We start from the raw sequence: 6,398 nt of genomic DNA on the forward strand, positions 1-6,398 counted from the left end.
TGTGTGTTTGCGGTTTCGTTTTTTTACAACTTTTTGTTTTTCTTCTTCTTTCCTGTTTTTGCTTGAACAATTTTTACGACTATTTGAAAATCTTCTGACGCTTCCATTCTTTTGTGTGTATCAATTTGTACCGAAAAAAACGTCATAATTTGAATGAATATTACGATGGCCGTATTACACACATCCGTTTACCTAAATGGCAAAGCCACGTCATTCATTGTGTGCTGACTCATTTATAGACGATTCCATTGGAATGGACGGTGCTCAGTGTCATCGTGCGATAATTCGAAATGAACGCATCGTGTGGAGTCAATTTGTCACTCGATGAAAAATTATGTGACATGCAATGGAACGAGGCACCAAGAAACCGCACCGTGCCCACCGACCGAATATATACATATTTTCAAACTCGAACACGAAAATCATATGAATTAATATGTCATTGGTCTGCTGATGTATGACTATTTCTGTATCGTTAGTATTCAATTCGATTGAGTTGGTCGCTTGGTAGCTAGGTAACAAGCACGTGTGTCACCATACGGACAAATTTGAACTTTTCACGTCGATTTCTTTTTGATCAAATACAGAACTGATGCACGAAACATATACGCATACACGCACACATTTCGGGTGATATTCATCCATTTTCTTGTGACAATAAAATTGAAGCCTATAACAATACATTGCGAATACATTTGGATAATTAATCGAAACGTTAATGAAGTCCAAAAAAAGATCATTGCTATTTTGCGTAATGTCTTGTCAATGGAATCGTTTTTGACACGGAACGGAAAAAGAAAACGCAATGACATTCACTGGACACAAAACATCGAAATGATCGCAAATGGTGTGTGTGTTTGTGTTTTTTTTGCGCAAGCGAATGATGAATGAGTGAATGCAATGAAGAAAGAAAATTGAAAGAACCAGACCACCAACCCACTCTACTCGGAATATGCACTTGGGATTCTAATTGTGAGAAGCACCGCCCCCCAAACATGGCCAAACTATAAATAACTTAATATAATAACAATAATTATGTATGCATGCATTAAGTAAATCGTATCAAAGCGAAAACCTCAAATGGTTTTTTTTCTTTCTCATTCTCTCCCTCACTCTCCCTCTCTCTCTCTCTCTCTCTCTCTCTCTCTCTCTCTCTCTCTCTCTCCCCTTCTGTTCTCGTTGTTTCCGTGCAAATTTCGAACATTTGCCTGTGAGTCAGTTTGTGCACACAAAAAAATTGTACTTTGAGATTGGCAATCAAGTGCATGAGCTGCAAAAGAAAGAAGAAGAAGAAAAAAGATCACACAATAAAATGCAAGAAGTCAAGTGAAATTTTGTAAAAGCAAACCGTCCCGAACCGAATGAAGCAGCAATAAAAGAAAACGACGACGACGAACAGAAAATGCTGCGGAAATGTGTGTAATTACAGCGAAAGTGTGCGTTCATTAGCTAGTGCAAAAGCAAATATTCACCTACATGTTCTCGCATGGACTTTCATTTCTACGCCATTACAAACATTCTGCACTGTGTCTGTGTCTCTCTCGCTCTTTTTTTCCCTTCCAACTCCGTATGTGCATGATATCATATAATATGTTTTTTTTTTGTTCGCTCTCTTCGTTCGACTTGCAATCAAGTGACATCGGCCACATTCATGACCGAGCATGTGTTGCCTCCATCCACCAACCAAGCTATCTGTCTCTTCAATGATTCTTTTCTATACTATTGAGGCTCGTGTGTATGTGCTATTTCAAATGTTGAGTCATATTCAATAATAAAAAAATTCTTGAGCTCTTGGCTTTAAATTAATCAGCTACATTCAATTTGGGCGCTTTTTTGTCGCGGGCGCGTGTGTGTTGAAGGCGAAGCAGGTTTGCAATTGCTTGAAATGCGATATGCGACAAGGTGAACGCGTCGACCAAAATGATCAAATATTTTATGCTGTCGAAGAGAGAATCGTTGTTAATGGTTTGGAATTTATTTTCAATTTCAACAAATGTGAATAACAGTGTTCATTGAACACCAACGTGCACTCCGTTTGCAGGGCACGATTACACACATTGCTCTCCAAATACTAAAATGCGACTGAGAAACCAAAGCGTGCGCACACACACCAAAAAGGCACAAAACACACATTTGGCGTGTGAATGTTCACATTGAGTTGTGTATAGTCCGTAATTCAATGGCAATTCAGCGTTTGAATGAACCCATAGAGGGACTTTGAAGGTCGCCAGACAAAAGTTTATTGGCTTTTCTTACTGTTGTCACTGGTGAAACGAAAAAAAAATTATTAATTGCAATCAAATGTTACACACTCACATAACGCAGCTTGCTCACTAAGCGCGCCGCTTAACGTGCCATATCTCGGTATCGATCGTGTGTGTAAGTGTTTTTTTTCTGTTTCTGTTTCGGTTTTCAGGCCGCAACGATTGGAAAAACGAAACAGTAACGCGATGAAGCAACAGTGGCCCAATGTATAGTCGAATCGGGCACGAATTTGACTTTTATGGAAGTGTATTGGCCAAAGTGCCAAAATGACACATACCCATAAAGTGTATTTTATGCGCGTTTATTCTCGAGAGAGAGAGAGAGAGAGAGAGAGAGAGAGAGTGTAAACCGGACGCGCGCGACAACCAAATAAGGCGAAATCGACAAAATTATTAAAATGGCGCATTTGTATACGTGAAAACGCGTGCAGCCAATTCAATGAAGACGACGACGACGAATATAAAAGCATTATCTCCACCGCCAATTCCATCAATGACGTCATTCGCCTGACAACACCGACGACTACGACGATGACAAGCAACTCAAGTCGAGTGTTGGTGGAATTTTTTCTTTATCAACGGTGTTTCATTCCGCTCGTTTTTCGTGTCTTCAAAGGCGCGACGGCTGTGAATTTCGATGATAATTACTTTCCAACGGAATGCGTCAAATATCCAACACGAAATTTATGCGGTATCTTGCGCAAAATCGAGATTGAAATATTAATTTAATAACATTGCGAATAGTTTCCAAAGCGGATCTCTTTCTTTCTCACTTTGTGTGTGTCAATTAAAAGCAGCGTAGAAGAGACTTGTGAGAAGGAAAAAAAACGAATTGTATTTATTTGTCATATGAAAATCTACGTGTGCAGCTGCTGATTTCACGGTAAATTCAGCCAATGAGCGAGAGCAAGAGCGAGAAAAAGAAAAGAAGAGAAAAACGAAGTGTCGTTTTCATTTAGTGCGTGATCCAATTCATCAAATACCAAGGCTTTCATTTTCATTTTCATTTATTTCAATTATTATTTCGAGAAGTGTTAAATGATAACGCTTAACATTGAGGTCAAAACGAGGAGAAGTTTTCATCCACTCGACGTTAATTATATTATTAAATTATCACGTCGAACGAACGCGAAGCGAAAAAAAAACGGACGAACAACCGCATCAACAATATCAAACAGCAAGACGAGCCAACAAAATACACAATTGATTGGACTATGAAATAATTATATGGTTTTTCCGTTTGTTTGTTATGATAACGTTCATGCTCATGTTCAGTTACCTCCTGAGTAGCTATTTACCAATTAGTACATCAGTTCAATTCCAATTGTGTGCCATGATGCCATACCGAGGTGATGGTGGAAATTATGACGCAGACGGTGAAGAACAAAAGCCAATGCCACTAGAAACCTGCAAAAATTCCAAGAAAACACATCGTATTAATTTTATGGAGAAAAAGTCGGAACAATTGAATCAAAATTCGTCGGAATCGAGAGATTTCTCTTTATCTACTGCTAATGCGGCTGCTGTTGCTTTTTTTTTGCTCCAAACAGAAAATACAGATAATGACATAGAAAGTATCAACTAACGGAATAGACACATAAAATAGAAACTTTTTTTTCTTCTCTCGATGCGAAATCAATAAAATAGAACAGCGTGAGAGACAGGTTCAGCGCAGCGCTGTTGCATATGGTCGCACTGTTTGATGTTGTCAAGTTTGTGTGTGTGTGTGTATGTGTGTGTATCAATCACTTGAACAGTCTCGTTACACATAAACGACCTTGATCTCTTTATTACAGATTCCTTAACAATTTCGACGTAATTTTTTTCTCTCTTCTGCTTTTTTATACATGTTGTTCTCTTTCTATTCGCTCTTATTTGACGTCGTTTCAATCGTCATTCAACACATTGGCTACGACGATGAAGATAGTTCCATCTTATTGTACTTATTCAAGCCACAGACCTTAACGATAAACACAAACTACTTGGTCTTCAATTCATCAAATTGTACAGCGCATTTAACCAAATGATATATGTGAATGAATGAATAATTTTTGCCCCAAAGACGAAAATTTGTGGTCGGTAATTTCGATAAATGGCAATAAAAATGTAAATTTACATCCTTTCAAATAGCTTTTAAATTTCAGGTTATTTTTTTGTTTGTCATTTCGTTTCGTTTCGTAATGTGTCTTCACTTCGCATTAAATGAGTGCTGCGTGTTTTTCAAAACTCTCCTAACTGTGCACATTGTTTCGTCGCCCATTTGTTTTTCCTTTCTGTTGCTACTGCTCTTTTTTTTCCTGTTTGTGTGTATGGAATAAGTCATTAATTCACTCATTTCACCTTTCGAAAATGGAAAGTAGATTGATAAATGCATACACATGGCCATTATTCGTATCGGCTTAAGTCATTCGCTACATATGTAATGATGACAAATTACCGCTGCGCCAAAAAGTGCGATTTGTATTGAAGTGCCGCGCTAATCATTTGTGTTGCTGGCCACAATCAAACCGCACAACACACAACTTAAGGATAATAATGCAAAATACAAAGTTATTGCGCGCGCGTCATCGCACAAATGGTCTTTTTTTTTGCCGCAGGCTGTCCATTTGCTTTTTTGTGTTGGTTTAATTTCTTTTTTTTTGCATTTTTCGTGTTCTATCTTGGTCCGTCTGTCGACGTGTACTTTTTATTTCTTTTCAGTTTAGTTTAAATAAATCGCGCGACTTTGCTGAAAAATTTAAAACTAGGGCAAAACTGAAAACAAATGGGAAATTACACTCACAGACACATCGAATGAGTTTTGTATCGGTTAGTTTTTTTTTTTCCTAGTATTTCTACTAGTATACTTTTGCTTTTTCAATGCAGACACAACGCATAACAACAACAACTAAACTTTGGCCGTTTTTTTTGTCGTCGTCGCATTCAGTTCAAGCAGCAACAACGATCACAAGAGCTGAGCAAAGAAGTTACATTGAATCTAATTGTAAGTCATTGAAAGCATTTAATTTCGCTATGAATTTCAAATATGCTGGGAATAGGACCTGTTGAACTATTATTAAATTTATGGCACGAGGATGTGACTGTGAACGAGGAAAGAAATGGTGTCCGTATGTGTGTTGCTTCTTTCGTCGCGCATTCATAGTTCGAAATTCAAACGATTATGTGGATTTCGATATAAAAACGTTTTGTGTTTGCTTAACAATTGACGTCGTCGCTGCTTTTATTCACTCCCTTTTTCCATATGGTGTGTAATGACGTTAATAATGGGTAAAAAAGTGGAAAGCTAAAACTAGAAACAAGCATACGATCCCTTGCCTGTGTTTCTTCGCTTCATTTCGATTGATTCGATTTATTTCTCTTTCGATTGCAGAGGGATAAATGTGAGTTGTTGAGTCGAGTTCTAGGGGGTAGACACAACATTTAAAACTTGAATCTTTTTAGATCTTTTCAAATCTATAGGAATCTCAAATCTCGAGCAAATCCAAATACTTTTGAATCTCTATGAATCCTTATGAATCTTCTCAAATCAAAATGGCTGACTTGTCAAGAAGGTCAAACAAATCAGTAAGATTTTTACAAATCTTTTCAAATCCCTTCAAATCTCAATGAATCTTCACGAATCTGAACACCTCTACACAAAATCAATTAAGTATTTTGAAAAACGAACGTATCTCAGATCTTGTGTCTATTCCCTAGGTCGAGTTACAACGAACCAGTGTGTGTATGATCAGTAACGTTTGAATATGGCTAAACGACAGCTTACAGGCAATTTTGTCAATCCGAATCGAAATAGGCTTTTCAGCTTTCAAGTTAAATTGATACGATTATACAGCAGGCGTAATTCAACTGTTCACTGGCTATTATCGAATTACTTGCGAAACAATTGTAATCGAATGCTTCTTGGGTTTCAATTCCAAACGCGCGCACCAAGCAATTGATACGATTTGTGTGAATGGAAAAATGGCCCTTCGATTCCATATACGAGATCAATCAATATTCATAACAATAAATCTAATGTCTGTGTTCCATTATTATGAATTCAAAGAAAAGACACCAAAACTTATATTGTATACGAGTTGCGTACATTGAAGGCTTTGGCTAGCATGCAAAATGATGTTGTGGGCGAATAAAGAA

General features: G+C 37.5%; 1 long non-coding RNA gene across 1 annotated transcript in view; it reads right to left on the reverse strand.

Annotated features, from left to right (window-relative positions):
• Positions 1-57: 57 nt before the first annotated feature.
• LOC129565005 (uncharacterized) overlaps positions 58-6,398 on the reverse strand; it is an 18,934-nt gene continuing 12,593 nt past the window's right edge. The window contains exon 2 of the long non-coding RNA XR_008687557.1: positions 58-3,671. This is a non-coding gene — a long non-coding RNA (uncharacterized LOC129565005). The remainder of the gene's footprint in view (positions 3,672-6,398) is intronic.

Source organism: Sitodiplosis mosellana, unplaced genomic scaffold (genome assembly GCF_009176505.1).
Source record: "Sitodiplosis mosellana isolate CC-2019 unplaced genomic scaffold, AAFC_SMos_1.0 Smas_scaffold_2, whole genome shotgun sequence".
NCBI classification, from domain to species: domain Eukaryota; kingdom Metazoa; phylum Arthropoda; class Insecta; order Diptera; family Cecidomyiidae; genus Sitodiplosis; species Sitodiplosis mosellana.